The following is a 25,246-nucleotide window of genomic DNA, read 5'->3' as shown; positions in this document are numbered from 1 at the left end:
TTTGTGTCCCCCTTGATGGTGAGGACACCTTTGTTTCCTGGCATTTTCATGAGGTTGTAGGCTGGATGTGTCGCTGCCATGAACTAGGCTAGAGCTAGGTACCCGAGGATGGCGTTGTACGGGAGGCCGATGCGGGCGATGTCAAAGTCGACCAGCTCGGTGCGGTAGTTGTCACGCGTGCCGAAGGTGACATGAAGGCGGATCTGCCCCAGGGAGCGGGCAGCGCCGCCACCAACTCCTGGGAAAGGCTTGCTGAGGCTGAGTCGTTCGAGCGGCACATGAAGAAGGCTGAAGGCCTCCATGGAGAGCAAGTTGAGGCCAGTGCCGCCGTCGATGAGGGTCTTGGTGACGGACACGTTGCAGATGGTGGGCGTGCAGAGCATCGGAAGCATTCCCGAGCCGGTGGTGGTGACGGGGTGGTCTTCTGAGGTGAAGGTGAGGTCGGCCTCATGCGCGGCCCAGCCCGGCGGAGCCCCCAAGCGCGTGGAAGCGGCACCAATATGGCGGAGGAGTGGCTTGATGTGGTGCTCTGAAGGCGGCGCCTATGAGCTGCCTAGCAGGGCTTCGACCACGTGGTGCGCCGGTGTCGCGTAGCGCGCAGTGAAGAGGTCACAGAGCTCTTCCCAAGATGCCACCGTGGATCCGGGAAGGTTGAGCAGCCAGGCGCGCGGCTCACCGGCGAGGGCCATGGGAAGCCAGTTGGCCATGACCTTGTCATCACCCCCCGCTTTGAGGATGACCTCCTCGTACGCTAGCAGGAAAGCTGACGGGTCCGCCGCACCATCGTAGCACGGCGGCATGTCCCGCTTGAACTTGGGCGGCCACTGCACCCGCCGCAGGGCGGGGCCAGGGCTCAGGGCCCCCTGGCCCCGTCGTCAATGCTGGCCGTCAGAGTCGGCGGCAGGGCACCTGCCATGTGGGCGAAGCGTGGTGTCGGCGGAGGGAAGATCGACGGAAGAGAAGCTACGGAGCACCCCTACCTGGCGCACCAACTGTTGGATCATGGGTTATGGCAAAACCCTTGAGGTTTGAACACTGGGGTGCGCGCGATGGTTTTCTCCCTGTCGATCCACGCCCTAGCTCTCTAAGATCTCGCAGACGAACTAGACAAAACTCACAAGACAAAGACGCAAGATTTATACCGGTTTGGGCCATTGTTTTGGTGTAATACCCTACTCCAGTGTGGTGGTGGTGGATTGCCTCTTGGGCTGATGATGAACAGTACAAGGGGAAGAACAGCCTCCTGAGGTTGAGGTGCTCTTGTGCTCTCTTTTCGTTGTCGGTTGGTGATGAGGTCGATCCCCCGTCTGTGGTGGCTAGTTCTACTTATATAGGCACTGGTCCTCTTCCCAAATATTGAGCGGGAAGGGAGCCAACAATGGCCAATTTGAAAGGGGACATCTAGTACAACTTATCATGACAAAAGCGGTCTTCGCCTACAAAAGGCTCTGGTGGTGACGCCGTCCTGGGCTCCATGGTGACCTCCGTCTTGCCGTCCTTCTGGTCTTGGTCTCGTTGCACCAATATGGAAACCTTTGCTTGATTCCTCGGTACTCCGCGCATGCACTTGCCCCCTTGGCACCAAAGAGGAAGCGAGGACACTGCGCGCGCTGGCGTCCGCCTGGCCTCGATCGTCATGGCTCACGTCACAAGGACCTCGCAAGGTTTGCCTTGCCTTGATCTCTCTGCCCCTCGCAAGCTTGCCTGGCGAGGCCGCTCCTGAGGAGGTCTTGCGTCGTCCGCCTCGCGAGGCTTGGCCCCTCGCGAGGGTCTTGAATGCCTTGTCGATGAAGATGGGCCTTACAGACCTGCCAGCCCAGCCACGCCATGGGCCGCAGGCAGGCAAGTCTGGGGACCCCCGTTCCCAGAACACCGACAACGTCGACGGTAGTTGTACTCATATCGTCATGGAAGTAGTGGTACACACGAAGGTAGTCGAACTTGACGGTTCCGTTACATGGGTCTTCGGCAATGGTAGTGGTACACAAGTTGCCGGGGTACTTGTCGGCCTGGTCTGGCGGTGTAGATGTACATGTTGTCGGGGTACTTGTCACATTTCGGTTGTGTAGTCATACTAGGCATTGGCACATTGTACTTGGCGATCCAAAACGAAGCAGAACAGGGTCCTGGTTACAGTCTTGTTTTTTTGGACTTGGTGGACATCGAGTCTCGCGGGGATCTTGTTGGTGATGAGTACTTGGAGCTGCAGGCAGAGGACAAACAGGGACCCGACGCCTGGTGCAACTGGCGATTGACGAGGCGGAGATGGAGCAGCTCTGGCACGGGGAGGCGCAGGGTGCCGGAGCAGGGGACTTGGCGCGGTGCAGGAGGCTGGTTCCGAGCGGGACTTGCAGAGGCACGTCCTCCTCCCTGTTCGAACGAGGCAGAGGTGGGGCAGGGGCTTGCCGCGGTGCGAGATCCGCCGGAGATGAAGAGGGCAGCCACGGGACTTGCGGATCCGGCAGGTGGCCGTCCAACCTGACCTGTGGTAGGATGAGGGAGCAATGGCCTGGCGAGCTTGAGGCTGTGGCAGAGGAGGGGCTTGCACGCGGGAGGGAGCTGCAAGGAGGCGCTGGAGGGAGCAACACGGAGAAGAAGCCGAGCCAGCGGCTGCCATGGACGACCTCCGACGACGACTGTCCGTGTCAAAATCGGCGGATCTCGGGTAGGGGGTCCCGAACTATACGTCTAGGCCAGATGGTAACAGGAGGCAGGGGACACAATGTTTTACCCAGGTTCAGGCCCTCTTGATGGAGGTAAAACCCTACGCCCTGCTTGATTGATATTGATGATATGGGTAGTACAAGAGTAGATCTACCACGAGATCAGAGAGGCTAAACCCTAGAAGCTAGCCTATGGTATGATTGTTGTTCGTCCTATGGACTAAAACCCTCCGGTTTATATAGAAACCGGAGAGGGCTAGGGTTACACAGAGTCGGTTACAATGGTAGGAGATCTACATATCCGTATCACCAAGCTTGCCTTCCACGCCAAGGAAAGTCCCTTCCGGACATGAGACGAAGTCTTCAATCTTGTATCTTCATAGTCCAGGAGTCCGGCCGAAGGTACAGTCCGGCTATCCGGACACCCCCTAATCCAGGACTCCCTCAGTAGCCCCTGAACCAGGCTTCAATGACGAAGAGTCCGACGCGCAGATTGTCTTCGGCATTGCAAGGCGGGTTCCTCCTCCAAGTACTTCATAGAAGATTTTGAACACAAAGGTAGTGTCCGGCTCTACAAAATAAGTTTCCACATATTGCCATAGAGAGAATAATATTTACACAAACCTAATCTGCTGACGTATTCCATAGCATGACATCACACCATGGCCAAGTCTTTATTCAAATCGTTTTACTGTCCCACCTCAGCGCGTTTAGCGAGGCGGTTTCCTTGGCACGTCTTGTCAAAGCAGAGATCGTGTCCCCTTATTCTGGGATTCTCATCAATACGGGTGTGGGTAACCCAACCGCGCCATTGATTACGGTGCTTGGGAGATAAGCGAGTTTTACCAGGCTGGTGGGGGCGCATAGTCGCGTCCACCCATATAAGGGGATAAGGACCCACCTTTTCATCCACACCTTCTTCCTCCTTTTCCTATCCATTTCCGTGCACTCGAGCTCCAGCGCCCAAGTCCGCACACCCCACCTCAACCTTCTCCAGTCATGTCCGGAGCGGGAGGCAAGTGGATGGTCTCCTCCGTCACGGAGGGACACATCAAAAAACTGAGGAAGGCCGGATACTTGTCTAACGACATTGCGCACCGGCTTCCCGAAGAGGGGTAGCTCATCCCCACCCCTAGGCCCCATGAGAGGGTGGTGTTCCTCCCCCATTTCCTCCGCGGACTGGGCTTCCCTCTCCACCCATTTGTCCGGGGGCTCATGTTCTACTATGGCCTGGATTTCCACGATTTGGCCCCGAACTTTGTCCTCAATATCTCGGCGTTTATCGTCGTGTGTGAGGCTTTCTTCTGCATCCGCCCCCATTTCGGCCTATGGCTCAAGACTTTCAATGTCAAGCCGAAGGTGGTGCGCGGCACCCAGGCGGAGTGCGGAGGTGCCATGGTGGGCAAGATGCCCAACGTCCTACGGCTCGAGGGCTCCTTCGTGGAGTCCCTAAAGGGGTGGCAATCGGGGTGGTTTTACATCACCGACCTCGCGACCCTGAATGGGTCGCAGCCCCCGAGTTTCGATCCAGACCCCCTACGCGGCTCACCTCCTGGAAAGAGACGGGCCTGTCATGGGGTAAAGAAGGAGAGCTGACCGGACTCCAAACATGCGTCCAAACCCTGGTAGACAAGAAGCTAAAACTTGTCAACATAGTCCAGGTTATGGTCATCCGCCGGATCCTCCCGTGTCAACAACGGGCTTTCAACCTGTGGGAGTTCGACCCGGCGCAGCACCGAACTTTGAGCAGGCTCTTCCACATGACGTACGAAGATGCCTGGAAGGTGCTTTTCAAGGGCGCCGAGGCCCCCGCATCCGCTACCGAGGATCGCGGATTCTAATTTTAAATTTCGGCGAAGCCCCTAGTGTTCGGAAGACCGAGTTCCGGGCGCTATCCACGCCTAGGCCGGACAAAGCCGACTCCTCGCTCTAAGCGGCATAAGTCTTTAGGGACTCGAAAACCTCTCGAACAATGACCAACTCTCGCCTCATCATGACGATCAGTTTTAGCTTTCTCTACTGAGGTGCTTAGCCCAGCTCAACTGGGGCGCAATCGCAGTAGTTCTCCTAGTGCTACCTTAGCTGATATAACGGGACGTAAGGTACCAAAACATAGGAGCCGGACAAACCCAACTATTGACCCAAGACATGATTCGGAGCCGATGCATATAATGCTATAAGTTCGGGGTGCCGTACTTGTGAAAGTGTTCGGACTTCTCACACCGTATTGTGGGGTACTTAAGCCCCTGGCGTATTGGCCGTACCAAAGTGTACGGGTGCAACATGTCATTAATGAACATATATTCGTAAAAAAGAGTAATGCAATAATAGACGGAAGCTATGCATTGTTTATTTAAAAAAGCTACGATCAAAGCAGAACGATACAAATAGTGCGATAAGCAAACAATGGGACTATTTAACATGTCCTTTCCAGGGGCGAGCTGTGGAATGGCATGTGAAACAGGTATACTGCTTGTTATAGAGACCACCTTAGAGTTCCATAGTGCGGCGTAGCTTTCTGCTTCCCTGGTTGTATCGTTTGTGCGGCAAATGTACTGCCGAACAAGCCTTCCGAAGAATGGAGTCCTGAAAATAAGAGAAAATTAAGAAATCGGCAGCCCCTAGTGCGGTTTAAGCCGCGATTCGGGCGTGCCGTGGTGGTGCCCGTCCCCCTGTGCCCATGGTATTTCTAGAGCGTAGTTATGTACGCGCAACACTGGTTTTGCAAATTCGCGAGGGCTGGGGTTGGGGCCGCATTGCTATGCTTGCTCAGAACGTGCCAGTCGGTTTTGTTGTAGGTTACTCCGGGTGCGCTTGACGGTGTCCAGACGTTTAATGGCCGGACTGGAGAATTGCCTAGAGAGGCTGCTTTGTACTTCCGCTACGATAGCCGCCGTATGCTCCTCCGTTCGGAGAGAGCGTTCGATGTTTCCATTGACCGTGATGACTCCTCGAGGGCTTGGCATCTTGAGCTTGAGGTATGCGTAGTGCGGCACCGCATTGAACTTAGCAAATGCGGTTCGCCCGAGCAGTGCGTGATAGCCACTGCGGAACGGGACTATGTCGAAGATTAACTCCTCGCTTCGGAAATTATCCGGAGATCCGAAGACCACTTCAAGTGTAACTGAGCCTGTACAATTGGCCTCTACACCTGGTATGACGCCTTTAAAGGTCGTTTTAGTGGGTTTAATCCTCGAGGGATCGATGCCCATTTTCCGCACTGTATCCTGGTAAAGCAGGTTCAGGCTGCTGCCGTCCATAAGGACCCTTGTGAAGTGAAATCCGTCAATAATTGGGTCTAGAACCAATGCGGCGAATCCGCCATGACGGATGCTAGTGGGGTGGTCCCTTCGATCAAAAGTGATCGGGCAGGAAGACCATGGGTTGAACTTTGGGGCGACTGGCTCCATCGCGTATACGTTCCTTAGCGCACGCTTCTGCTCCCTCTTGGGGACGTGGGTTGCGTATATCATGTTCATCGTCCGCACTTGTGGGGGAAAACCTTTCTGTCCACTATTGTTCGGCGGCCGGGGCTCCTCCTCGTCATCGCTATGCAGCCCCTTGTCTCTGCTTTCGGCATTTAACTTGCATGCCTGCTTGAACACCCAACAATCCCTGTTGGTGTGATTGGCTGGTTTTTCGGGGGTGCCATGTATCTGGCATGAGCGGTCGAGTATTCGTTCCAAACTGGACGGGCCCGGAGTATTTCTTTTGAATGGCTTTTTCCGCTGACTGGGTTTAGAGCCTGTGAATCCGGCATTAACTGTTGTATCCTCAGCATTGTTGCCGTTAATGCGGCGCTTTTGCTTGTTGCGACGCGACCTGCCACTACTGTCCTTGGTATCCGAATTACCAGGGCTCTTGGTCATGTTATTGCTACGAGCTAGCCAGCTGTCTTCTCCCGCGCAAAAGCGGGTCATGAGTGTCGTGAGGGCTGCCATAGATTTCGGCTTTTCCTATCCTAGGTGCCGTGCAAGCCACTCATCGCGGATGTTATGCTTGAAGGCTGCTAGGGCCTCTGCGTCCGGACAGTCGACGATTTGATTTTTCTTGGTTAGGAACCGTGTCCAGAATTGTCTGGCCGATTCCTCTGGCTGCTGAATTATGTGGCTTAGGTCATCGGTGTCTGGTGGTCGCACATAAGTGCCCTGGAAATTGTCGAGGAATGCGGCTTCCAGGTCCTCCCAACAACCAATTGATTCCGCTGGCAAGATGTTAAGCCAATGCCGAGCTGGTCCTTTAAGCTTGAGTGGGAGGTATTTGATGGCGTGTAGGTCATCACCGCGGGCCATGTGGATATGAAGGAGATAGTCCTCGATCCATACCGCAGGATCTATTGTGCCATCGTATGATTCGATGTTCACGGGTTTGAAACCCTCGGGGATTTGATGATCCATTACTTCATCTGTGAAGCATAGTGGGTGTGCGGCGCCTCTGTATTGGGCTATATCACGATGAAGCTCAAACGAGCTTTGTCTACTATGTTCGGCCCGGCCGGATTTACTGCATCCGACGTGGCGAGTACCGTCTCGTGCCGTGGGGCGCCCACGTGATCCGTAGATCGATCTTGTTTGCCTTGCCTTGTCCTCCAATATATCTCGAAGTCTGGCGCATTTCCCATGCCTTGGTGTTTTTTGAGCGGCGCCGGGGTGCGACTTGAGTGGAGGGCCGAGAGGCCTCTCTATCGCGGCCACGGGGTGGCCGGTCGGCCGCATGATGCGCTGGTGATGTAGGTTCAGGTGCTTCATCCTCTAATTGGGGCAGCAACCTGCGCTTTGGGTAGCTCTTGGAGGGGCGTTCGAGTTCATACTCTTTGGCCGCAAGGACTTCAGTCCAACTGTCAGCTAGCAAATCTTGATCAGCTCTAAGCTGTTGCTGTTTTTTCTTGAGGCTGCTCGCCGTGGCCATAAGCCTGCATTTGAAACGCTCTTGTTCGACGGGATCCTCCGGCACAACAAATTCGTCATCGTCGAGGCTTGCCTCGTCTTCGGAGGGAGGCATATAATTATCGTCCTTGACCTCTCTGTCTGCCGCTCTCTCATGAGGGCTGGCTTCTCTATCCTCCTGTGCTGAATCTTGCTGGAGGTGGTTGTCTTCGGTACTGTCTGGGGTGTTATTATCTCCCGTGCCGGAATCACCGTTTTTGCTTTGGCGGGATTTAGAGCGGCGCCGCTGACGCCGGCGCTTAGGCTGCTTCTTGGAGGGGTCATCCTCCGCTGTTCCATCACCATTGCCTTCTTTTGGGGTGTCCACCATGTATATATCATACGACGAGGTGGCTTTCCAGTGCCCTATAGGCGCTGGTTCTTGATCGTCTCCTGCATCGGCGTCCATACCGTCGATGTCTTCGGAGTCGAAGTCGAGCATGTCGGTTAAATCATCGACAATGGCTACGAAGTGGGTGGTGGGTGGGCTTTGAATTTCTTCATCATCCGCATCCCAACCTTGCTGACCATAGTCCGGCCAGGGCTCTCCTGATAAAGAGAGAGACTTTAGTGAATTCAGAATATCGCCGAAGGGCGAGTGCTGAAAGATGTCCGCGGCGGTGAACTCCATGATCGGCGCCCAATCGGGTTCGATCGGTAGGTGCGCGGAGGGCTCGGAGTCAGGAGAGGAGTCCGGCTCCTTGGAGTCACGGGCTTCGCAGAGAATAGGGCTGGTGTTCGGCTCGATCGCCGTAGAGATTGCAGCCCCCAAGGCGGTGTCTAACCACCCATCCTCGATTGGTGTGATCGGCTCCGAGCTAGGGGTCGGAGCGGACACAGGTGCAGCCTCCAGGGCACTGTTCAGCGACAGAGCTAGATCATGCCCATCGTGACAGTGCGGCGTGCTCGGCTGTGGCTCGAATCCGTCGAAGATCAAGTCTCCGTGGATGTCAGCCGTGTAGTTCAAACTTCCAAATCTGACCTGATGGCCAGGGGCGTAGCTTTTGATATTCTCCAGATGACCAAGCGAATTGGCCCGCAATGCAAAGCCGCGGAATACGAAGATCTGTCTGGGGAGAAAAGTCTCACCCTGGATCGCATCGCTGTTGATGATCGGAGAGGCCATCGGGCCTAAAAGTGACGACACAGAGGAAGTCTCAATGAAAGCACCAATGTCGGTGTCAAAACCGGCGGATCTCGGGTAGGGGGTCCCGAACTGTGTGCCTAGGCCGGATGGTAACAGGAGGCAGGGGACACAATGTTTTACCCAGGTTTGGGCCCTCTTGATGGAGGTAAAACCCTACGTCCTGCTTGATTGATATTGATGATATGGGTAGTACAAGAGTAGATCTACCACGAGATCAGAGAGGCTAAACCCTAGAAGCTAGCCTATGGTATGATTGTTGTTCGTCCTATGGACTAAAACCCTCCGCTTTATATAGACACTGGAGAGGGCTAGGGTTACACAGAGTCGGTTACCATGGTAGGAGATCTACATATCCGTATCGCCAAGCTTGCCTTCCACGCTAAGGAAAGTCCCTTCCGGACACGGGACGAAGTCTTCAATCTTGTATCTTCATAGTCCAGGAGTCCGGCCGAAGGTATAGTCCGGCTATCCGGACACCCCCTAATCCAGGACTCCCTCAACGACCAAGGAACTGGCGGCGTGACTGGAGACGGGCCATGAGGGTCGGGCTCGGCGCGCGAGAAGAGGCTGGGCGAGGGGCGCACGGGAGGAAGGAGAGGTCGAGGGAGACTGGGGCATTGGGCAACGACGCTCGACGGAGGGAGATGGGGATCGAGCGAAGGAGCTCCTCGCCCTCGGCTCGATGCATGTGGGCGTGTGTGTGGCGGCGGTCGATGGAATGAGTGGAGGAAGAGAGATGGGGCAATGGGTGCTGGCTAGGGTTAGAAGGGTTAGGTGGGCCGACGCTGGTTGGTTAGGCCCAAAAGGCCGGTTGGGCTGCAAGGCTAGGTTCTCTCTCTCTCTCTCTATAATCTTTATCCATTTAAAACAAAATAGAAAAAGAGAAAGAAAAGAAAGAGAAGGTAGGGGTGGAATCTAGGCATGGGGATAATTTTCACAGACTCGTAAAAATGTGCACGATCCACGAAAAATAGGAGAGGCATGATTGAAAGATGTAATTCAAACTCATTTGAATTTAATTCAATGGGTTTGAACTAGGACTTGGTTTTAGAAGTGTCCAAAAATGTTCGGATTTTTGGTGGAGCTCCGGAATATGATGAAAGAATATAAGGCAAGGTTGGAGACCAAGAATTAAGATAGCAAAGGCATTGGGATATTTTGCAAGTGTGTTTATGGGTGATTCCAAATTATTGGAACATAATTTTTATAGCTCCCTAAAATATTGGGAGAATATGTTTTAAAGAGAAATCACCATAGTGAATATCCCTCGATTTAGATGAATCAAAGATCCATACAATTTAATTGGTTGAGTTTTAAAAATTAAATGACATGATGCAATGCACATAATTAGAGCAAGAAAATAAAACACACGACGAAACTCGGAACAGCTGGAAGTATTCTGGAGCATCGGTCTCGGGGAGTCACACTCTCCTTTCATATTCTCTTTTTTTGAGACAAACTTTCATTTTTTTCTTAAACACATAAACACACACACATGCACATCATTGCCATAGTACACTACACACACAAACGCCCACTGAAGATTGTAGCCCGTAATTTCAAAATTGACAAGTCATCACACGCGTTTCGCTATTGACGAGACGTCGACTCCACTAAAAGTATATTTTGTCTACTAAAAATCTACATATGCCCGTTTCTGGCAATTTTAGAACAAGGAGGCTAGTTGACCATATTACAATCCAAGCAAGTATAACAACATGAAGAAGATAACTTTCATGAAAGTAAATGGACTGAGTTCATAGCACAAACATAGATGGACCTGATGTTTTTTCTTGTGATTCAGATAGTTGGCATTATCTTATGTCCATGTTGATGTAGGCTTCGAACACGAGGTTCTACAATAACAATGATCTCATATTTTGTCTACTAAAAATCTACATATGCCGGTTTCTGGCAATTTAAGAACAAGGAGGCTAGTTGATCATATTACAATCCAAGCAAGTATAACAACATGAAGAAGATAACTTTCATGAAAGTAAATGGATTGAGTTCATAGTGCAAACATAAATGGACCTAATGTTTTTTCTCATGATTCAGATAGTTGGCATTATCTTATGTCCTTGTTGATGTAGGCTTCGAACATGAGGTTCTACAATAACAATGATCTCAGTTGTGTCGCCCACCAAGCGGCCCACCCAACACAAAATCTATTTCGTCATGGCTTGCACTTAGAAGCCTCTCTAAGGGTAGATCTCCACCAAGCAGACGATCTCCATGCCCGTATAAGCGTTTGTGTCCTTCATACATAGAACCCGATAGGATCCAAAGTATCACCCTCTTACAAGGATAGGATTGTGGTGAAAGAGATGAAATTGAGGTCTGGGGATTCAAGAAAAGGAGTTCTTGGCCTTCAAGGAATCAAAGAACACTAGTACTCATTGGTGCTATACAAATGATTTTTAACCCCTTTCCGCAACGGCATTTGGAACCGTCGCCTAGTGAGTGACGGCGATGGGGGGGGGTCCCTCCCACACGACCCAGAAACTGTCGGGGATAGGGACCCTACAGTACTCCTACCCGTTTGTGCTCACATTGCCATCGCAGTCGGTATTCTGTGGTGCTACGTTTATGATGCACGGCCCATCACAAACGGTTCACTATTATAGAACGTGTATGATAAGCATACAATCACACACATTCGATTTTCCCAAACCGTATGCGATAACTAATTAAGAAGATTAGCTAATCGTCGTACGAGTGTCAGACATGATTACGAAATGTGGGACCGTCGTAACATCGTCGTACACGATAACTATCGCACACGCTATTCTGTGGTGCAACGTTTATGATGCGTACTTCATCAAAAATAGTTCATGGTTGCGAATTATGTACGATAAGGCAACTAACATAAACGTTTAGTTTGCCCGCACCATTTGTGATATTATCTGACATCGCACACGCTTTGCAAATGGCAACTGTGTGCATGCTTGCACACGTTTCCTCTCTGTGAACCGTCTCAGATTATGGTGTATATCGCAAACGTTTGTGTTTTACCAACCGTGTGTGCCGTAACAACCTGGAGAGCCTAATTTCACCGTAATTTAATTGCTGCTATTTCAAATTGTACCGGATTTGAATTTGAATTTGAATGTATGCTACAACTTTATTCATATCCATTAGGTTCAAACAACCAATGCGTTATTTGATTCATAGGTACATATGTTCAAGAATTACATAAGAACCAAATAAAGAATGATGAACCACAGTTGTATACTCGTACTATTAAAGACGGTAAAGAAAGAGGCGAAATACATTCTGGTTGCTGAACAAGGTGAAGCGGAATGCCCATATTGTGCCCTCCTCCATGCAGAAGGCACGCACGACTCTAGTCCAACCCCTTGTGATGGCCGACCGCCCATCCTTCACGATCTTCACGAAAACATCTAGATAATCATCGTGTTCTGGTAGAAATACTTTAACCTTTGCATGCCCACCAATCATGTAGTTTGAGAGGTAATCTTGAGTAAACTACTTTGGCAACCACTACAAAGGAAAAAGATTCAGACATTGCCATCTAACACAACTCATTATGGGCAGTAAAAAGAAGGCTGCAGAGTTCTTACTTACCATCCTGCATTTCGCTGTTGTCTTGGATAAAGTGTAAACAAATAGTTTAATTGCCATCTTTGGACCCATTTTACTAACAATATTTATCAGCTTCCTCACTTGATGCTGGTTCATCGATATCTCATTGCCCCATACGCAGAAAGGGTCGAAGCATGGATCTTTACCAATGACACATGTACCTAAAAGCACCAAGTTAATATTAGAAGCTAAACAACAATTGCACAATGATGTAGTACAATACTCTTTTGGTAATACTCCCTCCGTTCCTAAATATTTGTCTATCTAGCGATTTCAACAAGTGACTACATACGGAGCAAAATGTCTGGATCTACACTCTAAAGTATGTCTATATACATCCGTATGTGGTAGTCCATTCGAAATCTCTAAAAAGACAAATATTTAGGAACATAGGGAGTATCTTATAACATCCAATATACTCACATATTACATGAATTAACATCTTATATTATGGGCCGGAAGGAGTTTAGTGCATTCTTACAAATTATCGGCTGATTAACTGCTGATGTATCCAAGGGTTACGGTTAGTTTGAGCTAGTTCGGGCTCAAATAGCCCTAAAGTATATCTAAACATGAGCGCTAGTGATAACCCACAAGTATAGGGGATCAATTTCAGCCTCTTTCGATAAGTAGGAGTGTAGAACCCAATGAGAAGCTAAAGGTAGAACAAATATACGCACGCTTAACGTTCGCTTTACCTAGAACAAGTATGAAACTAGAAGTACTTTGTAGGTGTTGTTGGATAGGTTTGCAAGATAATAAAGAGCACGTAAATAAAAGCTAGGGGCTGCTTAGATAAAGACACAACTAAGTTAGTTTTAGTAGAGAGCTTTTTGTCACGAGAAAGTTATTTGTCCCTAGACAATCGATAACTAGACCGGTAATCATTATTGCAATTTTATTTGAGGGAGAGGCACAAGCTAATATACTTTCTCTTCTTGGATCATATGCACTTATGAATGGAACTCTAGAAAGCATCCGCAACCACTAAATATCATTAAGGTAAAACCCAACCATAGCATTATAAGGCATCAAGTCCTCTTTTACTCCCATACGCAAACAACCTACTTACTTGGGTCTGTGCTTATGTCACTCACGCCACCCACCATAAGCAAATCATGAACATATTGCAAACCCTACGGCAGGGATCCCTCACGCTTGCGCGACATGGAGAGCACCATAGGACACCACCAATAATAAAACATGCAACTCAAACCAATCACGATCATCAATTAACCCATAGGACAAAACAGATCTACTCAAACATCATAGGATAGCCATACATCACTGGGAAATAATATATAATGTTGAGCACCATGTTTAAGTAGAGATTATAGAGGGTAAAAGAGGGGTTACACCGCTGCATAGAGGGGGGAAGAGTTGGCGATGACGGTGGTGAAGTTGTTGGTGTAGATCGTTGTCGTGATGATGGCCCCGGTGGCGTTCCGGCGCCATCGGGAGAGAGGTGGAGAGATCCCTCCTCCTCCTCCTCCTCCTTCTTCTTCTTCTTCCTTGACCTTCCCCTAGATGGGAGAAGGGTTTCCCCTCTGGTCTATGGCCTCCATGGCGGCGGAGGGGTGAGAGCCCCTCCGAGATTGGATCTCTCTCTCTCTCTCTCTCTCTCTCTCTCTCTCTGTTTCCTTCTGTTTCTGCGCTCCCCGATTCTGCCCTTTCACTGTTTCTTAAATTCCCGGAGATTTGTAACTCTGATTGGGCTGAAATTTTGACACGATTTTTATCCGGATATTGGCTTTCTTGTGGAGAAATAAGGACATCAACCGCCTTACAGAGTGGCCACGAGGGCCCAGGGCGCGTCACTCACCCTCATGGGCCCCTCGGGCATCATCTCGCGTTGATTCCACTTCCCAAAATTCACATATATTCCAGAAAAAATTTCTGTAAGTTTTTATCTTGTTTGGACTCCATTTGATATGGATTTTCTGTGAAACAAAAAACATGCAAAAAACAGGAACTGGGCACTGGATCAATATGTTAGTCCCAAAAATAGTATAAAAAGTTGCCAAAAGTATGTAAAAGTTGTAGAATATTGACATGGAACAATAAAAAATTATAGATACGACGGAGACGTATCAGCATCCCCAAGCTTAATTCCTGCTCGTCCACGAGTAGGTAAATGATAAAAAAGATAATTTTTGATGTGGAATGCTACCTAGCATAATCTTGATCATGTAATCTAATACTTCAAGGACACTAATAAAGCAATCATGTCTTTTCAAAATAACATGGCCAAAGAAAGTTATCCCTACAAAATCATATGGTCTGGCTATGCTCCATCTCCATCACACAAAATATTAAAATCATGCACAACCCAGATGACAAGCCAAGCAATTGTTTCATACTTTTGATGTTCTCAAACCTTTTCAAATTTCATGCAATACATGAGCGTGAGCCATGTATATAGCACTATAGGTGGAATAGAATACGATGATGGAGGTTGTGTGGAGAAGACAAAAGGGAGAAAGTCTCACATCGACGCGGCTAATCAACGGGCTATGGAGATGCCCATCAATTGATGTCAATGCGAGGAGTAAGGATTGCCATGCAACAGATGCACTACAGCTATAAGTGTATGAAAGCTCAAACTGAAACTAAGTGGGTGTGCATCCAACTTGCTTGCTCATGAAGACCTAGGGGACTTGAGGAAGCCCATCGTTGGAATATACAAGCCAAGTTCTATAATGAAAATTCCCACTAGTATATGAAAGTGATAACTCAAGAAACTCTCTATATGAAGAACATGGTGCTACTCTGAAGCGCAAGTGTGGTAAAAGGAAGTAACATTGTCCCTTCTCTCTTTTCTCTCATTTATTTTTATTTTTTTGTAGGCTTCTTTGGCCTCTCTCTCCTTTTTGTGTGTGTGTGTGTGGGGGGGGGCTTCTCTGGCCACTTTTATTTTGACCTCACATGGGACAATGTTCTAATAATGATGATCATCACACTTTTATTTACTTACAACTCAATATTACAACTCGATACTAGAACAAAGATATGACTCTATATGAATGTCTCTGGCGGTGTACCGAGATGTGCAATGATCTAGCGTGGCAATGAAATCAAAAAAGGACAAGCCATGAAAACATCATGCTAGTTATCTTATGATCATGCAAAGCAATATGACAATAAATGATCAAGTCATGTATATGATAATGATGGAAGTTGCATGGCAATATATCTCGGAATGGCTAGGGAAATGCCATGATAGGTAGGTATGGGGGCTATTTTGAGGAAGATATAAGGAGGCTTATGTGTGATAGAGCGCATAATATCATGGGGTTTGGATGCACCGGCGAAGTTTGCACCGACTCTCAAGGTGAGAAAGGGCAATGCACATTACCGAAGAGGCTAGCAATGATGGAAGGGTGAGAGTGCGTATAATCCATGGACTCAACATTAGTCGTAAAGAACTCACATACGTATTGCAAAAAATCTATTAGTCATCGAAACAATGTACTACGCGCATGCTCCTAGGGGGATAGATTGGTAGGAAAAGACGATCGCTCGTCCCCGACCGCCACTCATAAGGAAGACAATCAATAAATACCTCATGCTCCAACTTCGTTACATAACGGTTCACCATACGTGCATGCTACGAGAATCAAAAACTTCAACACAAGTATTTCTACAATACACAACTACCCACTAGCATGACTCTAATATCACCATCTTTATATCGCAAAACTATTGCAAGGAATCAAACATATCATATTTAGTGATCTACAAGTTTTATGTAGGATTTAATGACTAACCATGTGAATGACCAATTCCTGTCATCTATCTAAATAGATATAAGTGAAGCAAGAGAGTTTAATTCTTCCTACAAAAGATATGCCCACACTCTAACAGATATAAGTGAAGCAAAAGAGCATTCTACAAATGGCGGTTTTCTATGTGTAGGGAAACAAGCAATCCAAACTTCAAATGATGTATGTGATGCACATGAAGCATTCTATAAAGCCATACTCAAAAGATATAAGTGAAGTGCAATGAGCATTCTATAAATCAATCATGGACTATCTCATACCAGCATGGTGCATCAAAGAAAAGTGAAAACTGAATGCAAAAGACGCTCCAAGATTTGCACATATCACATGAACAAAACGAAACCGAAAACATACCGATACTTGTTGAAGAAAGATGGGATGCCTTCCGGGGCATCCCCAAGCTTAGACGCTTGAGTCTCCTTGAATATTTACTTGGGGTGCCTCGGGCATCCCCAATCTTGAGCTCTTGCCTCTCCTCCTTCTCCTCATATTGAGACCTCCTCGATCCTTGATCACTTCATCCACACAAAACTCAACAGAAAGTTCGGTAAGATCCGTTAGTATAATAAAGCAAATCACTACTCTAAGTACTGTTGCAAACCAATTCATATTTTGTTTTTTCATTGTAGCTACTGTAATATAACTTTTCCATGGCTTAATCCACTGATAGAAATCGATATTTCATCAAAACAAGGAAAGAATGCATCAAAAACAGAATCTGTCTTAAACAGGACAGTCTGTAGTAATATGAGCATTCACCATACTTATGATACTCCAAAAATTCTGAAATAATTAGGAAAAATAAATTTTTTGCATAGAAAGACATTGCAGAAAGTTTCAGAACCGTTTGACGTTCCAGTAAAAAAATGTAAAATCGTGCACTAGATCCAAAGTTTATGTTTTGCACCGCACAAACCAACAAGCAATGTAAACATCCTAAAGGCAAATCTTGGCACATTAATTTTACAATACAATGGAATTGTACAAGGGGATAATTATTTTTGTTGAAAAGTTTCTGTAATCAAGATTCACAAAGTTTCCATGAGCATGAACAAAGTTCAAGGAGCTCCCTCACTTCAACAATGCTTGTCTCTCTCACTTTCACTTTCCTTTTTGAAAAGTTTTGGGTTCCCCTCTTTATTGTTTTGTTTTTAAACTACATAAAAGCACACAACAGAAATAAATGACTCTCTAAAAATTCCGGGTTGTCTCCCTGGCAGCGCTTTCTTTAAAGCCATTAAGCTAGGCATAAGGTGCTCAAGTAATGAATCCACCCGGATCCCAAGGTATATCAAAGCCAATTTGAATTAGCAATGATTTGGCATTTAGTAGTGAGCACAAAGCAACATATATCAAGCAATGATGAAGTCTAACTCTCTTCCTATGCATCGGCATGTCATACAAGAACAATTCATGCACATCAAGTAAAGGACAATGCATAACATAAGAAGTTTCTTGCAATTTTATCGTGTTGGAAACATAGAGAGGCGGAGATGTAGTTCCTCTCTCATAATAATTGCAAGTAGGATCAGCAAGCACATGCATATTATATTCATCAAAATTATCACATGCAATGGTAAAAGGCCACCCATCAATATAATCCTTAATAAGTGCAAACTTCTCCGATATAGTGTAGTTTGGAGAATTCAAAAAGATAATAGGACTATCATGTGTGGGTGCAATAGCAACAATCTCATGTTTAACATAAGGAACAATAGCAAGTTCATCTCCATAAGCATAATTCATATTGGCATCTTGGCCACAAGAATAGCAAGCATCAAGTTCATCAAAAAGGGATATTTCAAACGAATCAACAGGATCATAGCAATTATCATGGCATTCATCCTTCGGTAAGAACGAAGGGACATTAAAAAATGTATGAGTTGTAGAGTTACTCTCATTAGAAGGTGGGCACGAGTAGCTAATCCGATCTTCCTCCTTTTGTTCTTCGCTCTCCTCATCATCTTTTTTATCCAATGAGCTCACAGTTTCATCAATTTCTTCTTCCATAGACTCCTGCAAAATATTAATCTCTTCTTGGACAGCAGAGACTTTCTCAATAAATCCATCAATATCATAATTGTATTTATAATTCTCATAGCAACATTTAAGGATAGCTAAATTTTCAGGTCTATAAACTGAATCATCAAAATCTTCAAACTCTTTAAACAAAGATTCAATTTCACAAGCACCCTTAAAAGAAACAAATTCTTCTATTCGTTTCACATCATAGTAATCATATATACCATTACCATAAGAAGCTAAGGTTTCATTATCATTAAATTTGCATGAAAAGGGGAGGTGTGGAGCCTTCATCCTAGAGCAACAAGTATAATCATATCTCAAGCATAGTTGCCGAGCATACCAATGCAACATATAAATTTGATCCCATAATAGTTTCCCTTTTTCAGTCAAGCGATAATCCCTAAAGTATTCATGTTGATCCAACGTGTCTTCCATTATATAATTGAATGGGGTATTCTCAGGATTATTAATGTAGTGCATAATATCTTTCACATAATGAGCATCGAGGGTTTTAGGAGGTTCCCCATCTCCATGAGTAACAAGTAAACCTATATTTTTTGGTATTTCGTGTTCCATATCCATAACTAAAGATAGAGAACAACTTAGAACAACAAATAAAATCCACTTAGTGATAAAGCAAACAAGCACACACAAGAATATTCACCCCATGCTATTGCTTCCCGGCAACGGCGCCGGAAAAAGGTCTTCATAACCCACAAGTATAGGGGATCAATTGTAGCCTCTTTCGATAAGTAGGAGTGCCGAATCCAACGAGGAGCTAAAGGTAGAACAAATATTCCCTCAAGTTCTATCGACCACCGATACAACTCTACGCACGCTTAACGTTCGCTTTACCTAGTACAAGTATGAAACTAGAAGTACTTTGTAGGTGTTGTTGGATAGGTTTGCAATATAATAAAGAGCACGTAAATAAAAGCTATGGGCTGTTTAGATAAAGACACAACTAAGTTAGTTTTAGTAGAGAGCTTTTTGTCATGAGAAAGTTATTTGTCCCTAGACAATCGATAACTAGACCGGTAATCATTATTGCAATTTTATTTGAGGGAGAGGCATAAGCTAACATACTTTTTCTTCTTGGATCATATGCACTTATGATTGGAACTCTAGCAAGCATCCACAACTACTACAGATCATTAAGGTAAAACCCAACCATAGCATTACAAGGCATCAAGTCCTCTTTTACTCCCATACGGAAACAACCTACTTACTCGGGTCTGTGCTTCTGTCACTCACGCCACCCACCATAAGCAAATCATGAACATATTGCAAACCCTACAGCGGGGATCCCTCATGCTTGCGCGACACGGAGAGCACCATGGGACAACACCAATAATAAAACATGCAACTCAAACCAATCACGATCATCAATTAACCCATAGGACAAAACAGATCTACTCAAACATCACAAGATAGCCATACATCATTGGGAAATAATATATAACATTGAGAACCATGTTTAAGTATATATTAAAGTGGTTAAAAGAGGGGTTACACGCTGCATAGAGGGGGGAAGAGTTGGTGATGATGGCGGTGAAGTTGTTGGTGTAGATCGTTGTCGTGATGATGGCCCCGATGGTGTTCCGGCGCCATCGAGAGAGAGGGGGAGAGCGCCCCCCTTCTTCTTCTTCCTTGACCTTCCCACTAGATGGGAGAAGGGTTTCCCCTCTGGTCCATGGCCTCCATGGCGGCGGAGGGGCGAGAGCCCCTCCGAGATTGGGTCTCTCTCTCTCTCTCTCTCTCTCTCTCTCTCTCTCTCTCTCCTTCTCTTTCTGCGCTCCTCGATTCTGCCCTTTCACCGTTTCTTAAATTCCCGGAGATCTGTAACTCTGATTGGGCTGAAATTTTGACACGATTTTTATCCGGATATTGGCTTTCTTGCGGCAAAAGAAGGGCATCAACCGCCTTACGGAGCGGCCACGAGGGCCCAGGGAGTGCCCTACCCCCTGGGGCATGCCCCTCACCCTAGTGGGCCCCTCGGCCATCGTCTCGCGTTGAGTCCACTTCCCAAAATTCACATATATTCCAAAAAAATCTCCGTAAGTTTTTATCCCGTTTGGACTCCGTTTGATATGGATTTTTTGCGAAACAAAAAACATGCAACAAACAGGAACTGGCACTGGGCAGTGGATCAATATGTTGCCAAAAGTATGTAGAACTTGTAGAATATTGGCATGGAACAATCAAAAATTATAGATACGACGGAGACGTATCAGGTAGTTTGAGCTAGTTGCATCTATAACCCACTCCAAAAAACTATCCAGCCGAAGAGGTGCTAATTGGAGCTAGTTCTCCTAGTGCATTTATTGTCAATCTAACCTTTCCATCCAAATAACTCTTTGGATGGAGTTAGTTCAGGGTTAGTCATGAGCTAGAAACTAACTCTAACCTCTAGCTAAGTTGAGTATCCAAATAGGGCTATGTTGTTGTTGTTGTTGTTGTTGTTGTTGTTGCTGCTGCTGCTCTTCTACATATATCTGGACATCATTAGAACATTAATATAACACTCTTCCTTGTTGCTATGTAGCCTAGGATGGAATATTTAGACATTAAGTACAGTGCATATTGCTATGTAGCCTCAGATATATTACATATGGCCCTAGTTAACCTAATGATAAATGGGTTGCAGATATATTCAGTTAAAAGTCCGATTCGCTGATTAGTCCCTTATTAGCCCCCTGCCTATATGTACCAGCTACCGATATCCTGAATAGTGAGCAGATATAAGCCATGGGATGAAACTAACCTCGATGGAAAACAACAGTCGTTCCCCAAATTGTCCTGTGTAGGTACATCGAGAAGCATGTTAAGCACAACAGGCTAAACATCAACCAAAACTATCCATGGCAGACAAAATAATCTCCAAAAGATAGCTTCAGTGTGTAGGTTTAAGCATGCTAGTAAAGCAAAACAAGTGGAAAGGTGTGTTAACTGCAACAGGCCTAACATTTAACAACAAGCAAACATAGTCATTCAAACTGGTATTGTGCCTGTCTAAGTACACTGGTTATTGTTAAATAAAAATGGAAAGGCGTGTTAACTACAAGATACAACAACCAAATGTAGTCATTCATAGTGGTATTGTTGAAACTGGTACTGATGAAATTGAACTGCACAGTTCATACTTGCACATATAGAACATCACGTTGTGAATAATTGGAATAAATAAGGCATATTACGAACAACCAAAGATAGCATTTGAAACTGGACATATGCTAACTACAAACAACTGAACAATCAAAAAACTTTAGAAGAGGTATATGCTAGCTATAACAGGCTTAACAACAAGCAAATATATGCATTCCTATCGGTACGTTTAAAATTGGATTGATGAAATGTACTCATAGTAAATAATTGCACATATAGAGCATGACATTGTGAAAAACTGAAATAAACAAGGCATACTGCAAACAACCAGATATAGCAATTAAAACAGGACATATTCTCACTACGCTTCAAAAGGGACTCGACAAAACAAATCATAGATTTCCCCCCTGTGAAGAGGCACAGCAAAACAAATCATGGGTTTCCTCACTTGTCACGGATGGGCTTGTTCCTGTGGGAAGAGCATGGACCCTGGATGCGCTCCATGTTGTCGCAGATGGGCTCCTTCCCCTTGGAAGAGCACGGCTGTAGGGTACCCTCCCTGATGTCGCAGACGAGCGCTTTCCCCTTGGAAGAGCAGATGGGCTCTTTCCCCTTGGAAGAGCCGGAGAGGGTGCCCTCCTCGTGGTCGCCGTCGATGAGGTCTGACTTGGAAGCTGTGGATGCCAAGCCAGCGTCGCAGAACGTGTCCTTCAGAAATGACAAAAGGGGCTCAATGGTGATGTAGGATGGCAAATTGTTGACATCGAGCTAGAGGAGATCAGTGGCGGGGCCATGGATGAGATTGACGACGGTTGAACCCGAGGGATTGGGGGTGGGCCACTTAACCTGTGATATAGTGTAACACCCACGATGCGGCTATATCTCCCACGTGTTGGGGCACGACTTAGAGGCATAGCCGCATGGTAGGTTTGTTGCAAGAGGGGTAATCTTCACACAATCCCATGTACTGAATAAGAAAGGGATAAAGAGTCGGCTTACAATCGCCACTTCACACAATACATAAATATATCATACATCATCCAAGTTACAAACAAAGGTCCGACTACAGAACCAAAATAAAGAAAGACCACCCCAAATGCTAGATCCCCGATCGTCCCAACTGGGCTCCACTGCTGATCAACTGGAAACGAAACAACACAATGAACACGATCATCATCGAGCTCCCACTTGAGCTCAGTTGCGTCATCTGCACTTGTATCATCGACACCTGCAACTGTTTGGAAGTATCTGTGAGTCACGAGGACTCATCAATCTCACACCCACGAGATCAAGACTATTTAAGCTTATGGGTAGGAAAAGGTAGTGAGGTGGAGCTGCAGCAAGCACTAAGCATATATGGTGGCTAACTTACGCAAATGAGAGCGAGAAGAGAAGTAAAGCATGGTCGAGAAGCTAATAGTGATCAAGAAGTGATCCTGAAGCTACTTACGTTCAAGCATAACACGAGATCGTGTTCTCTTCCTGGACTCCGCCGAAAAGAGACCATCACGACTACACACACGGTTGATTCATTTTAATTAAGTTAAGTGTCAAGTTCTCTACAACCGGATATTAACAAATTCCCATCTACCCATAACCGCGGGCACGGCTTTCGAAATTTCAAAACCCTGCAGGGGTGTCCCAACTTAGCCCATCACAAGCTCTCATGGTCAACGAAGGATATTCCTTCTCATAGGAAGACTCGATCAGACTCGGAATCCCGGCTACAAGACATTTCGATAATGGTAAACACTACAAAAAAAAGACACATCCGTGACATTTTGGGCCGAACGAATTTTTTTTCTGTCATACATATGACACTTCTATGACGATAATTGTGACAAAACCCAGTATCATCATAGATGTGGTAGGCTCCTACTTCTATGACAAAAAATCATGACAGAAAATGGGCTCTTCGTCCTGGGCGGGCCAGAGACGCAGCTGCATGACATTCTTTGGGCCGTCCATGATGGAAAAAACCGTGGTAGAAGCGAGGGGGAGGAAAATTTCAAGGAGTTCCCGGTTACGGTGGGAGGTCGGGGGCCGAGCGATGCGCGTTTCTCTCATACACGTACGCGCGTGTGTGCGAGGCATTGGATCTAACTGAACCTGAGTGAGGCGTTGGGCTCTAACTGCGAGCGATTGCACTGCAGGCTACGCGTTATTGAACCCAAGCGATCGATTGATGGCTGTTAACTGAACCCGATCCAGCGATTCCTTCACTACTGCTGGTAACTGAAGCCGATTGATGCTGCCTCTAGGATGAACAGTGAGCGTTGTAGGGGGGGAGGGGGTTGGATGAACAGTGAGCGGTGGCGTTGCCTCTGGATGAATAGGACCCCTTGATGTGGTGGAGAGCTAGATGAACAGTAGACGGTGGAGGGGTGGTTGAACAGGACCCCGTGGTGTGGAGGGCTGGATGAATAGTAGACGGTGGAGGGGTGCCCGTGGAGGGGTGGTTGAATAGTAGCCAGTGGAGTAGCGCACGGTGGAGGCTGGATGAATAGGAGCCTGTGGAGGCTGGAGGAGGTCGACGGTAGCCCGTGGAGGCTGGAGGAGGTCGACGGTGGAGATGAACAGTATCCCGTGGAGTCCCGTTTTGCGGTACGTCACACCCCTCCCGATGAACAGGACCCCCGTTTCGACCGTAGTGCTCCAACACAAGTCCGTTTCGTCCGTTTTGCGGTACGCCACACCCCTCCCGATCAACAGGACCCCCGTTTCGACCATAGGAGGTCCGTTTCGTCTGTTTTGCGGTACGCCACACCCCTCCCGATCAACAGGACCCCCGTTTTGACCGTAGGAGGTCCGTTTCCTCCGTTTTTGGTACGCCAGACCCCTCCCGATCAACAGGACCCCGTTCCGAACGTAGGAGGTCCGTTTCCTTCGTTGTGCGGTACGCCAGACCTTGTTTCCATCGCATGTTCCGTCCAAGCCCTCTCGATGAGCACGACCACACATTCCGTTCCGACCCAGCCGGTTGGCTCCCATGCGTTCCGTTGCCTCCCGATGAACACGACACATTCTGTTGCCTCCCCATGAACACGATGCATTCTGTTGCCTCCCCATGAACACGACGATGACGCTGTTTCTCCGTTCTGACCCAGCCATGTACACGACCCCTGGCCGTACGTATGCGCGAGTAGGCGTTCGAGACCCCGCCCATATGTACACATACCTGGCCGTATTTTCTTTCTTGCACCCTGGTCGTTGTATGTACGTGTACATGCTATGTGCGCTCCTCTACTACGACACGTACGTGCCTCTACTACGATACATGCACGCGTCTACATCCACCAGTATATATGTACGTACATGCTCGCGACCAGAATGACAATGCTACGTATGCTTCGACCAGGTGGGTCCCACTGTCAAGCACTTCCTTGCCTGCGAAGATGTAGCTGGTGGGTCCCAACAATCAGGGGGCGAATCGTTTTTTTGCACAGACGCAGTTCCTTGCATGCGAAGATGTAGCTGGTGGGTCCCAGCAGTCAGGGCAAACATTTTTTTCGTGAAATACGGTGGCCCATTCGGTGGGTCCCCGCTGTCAGGTGAAGGAATAATTATTTTGCACGTAATAAGGAGGCACTTCCTTGCCGCGGCCATGGACCCAGTTGTCAGCCTCTCCACGTACGGTCCATGTCCGATGGAAGCCTTTCCTTGACCACATTGACCACACCGCACCGAGAGCACCAGGGCAGTGGACGATGGCGAGGCCAAGGAAGGGGATGACGCGGAGCCGGGGAAGACGCGGTAGTGGATGCCCACACGTAGAGGAGTACAAGGGTTCACTTGTTCGCTGCGGTGTGAGGCTGCCGTCGCCGCAGAATAACAGGGGGTGTGGGTGAGTAGAGGGATGGCCTGGCCAGTGGTGGGAGTAGTAGGGGGCGGTGAGGCCTCCACTGCATCGCAGCCAACCACGGGAGGCAGGAGCACGAGGCACGATCGGCGCTGATTTGGGCGGCTGGAGCAAGAAGACCAGAGGTTGAAGAA

This window comes from Triticum aestivum, chromosome 2A (assembly GCF_018294505.1).
Source record: "Triticum aestivum cultivar Chinese Spring chromosome 2A, IWGSC CS RefSeq v2.1, whole genome shotgun sequence".
Taxonomy (NCBI): Eukaryota; Viridiplantae; Streptophyta; class Magnoliopsida; order Poales; family Poaceae; genus Triticum; species Triticum aestivum.
Note: the sequence above shows the minus strand (reverse complement) of the source record.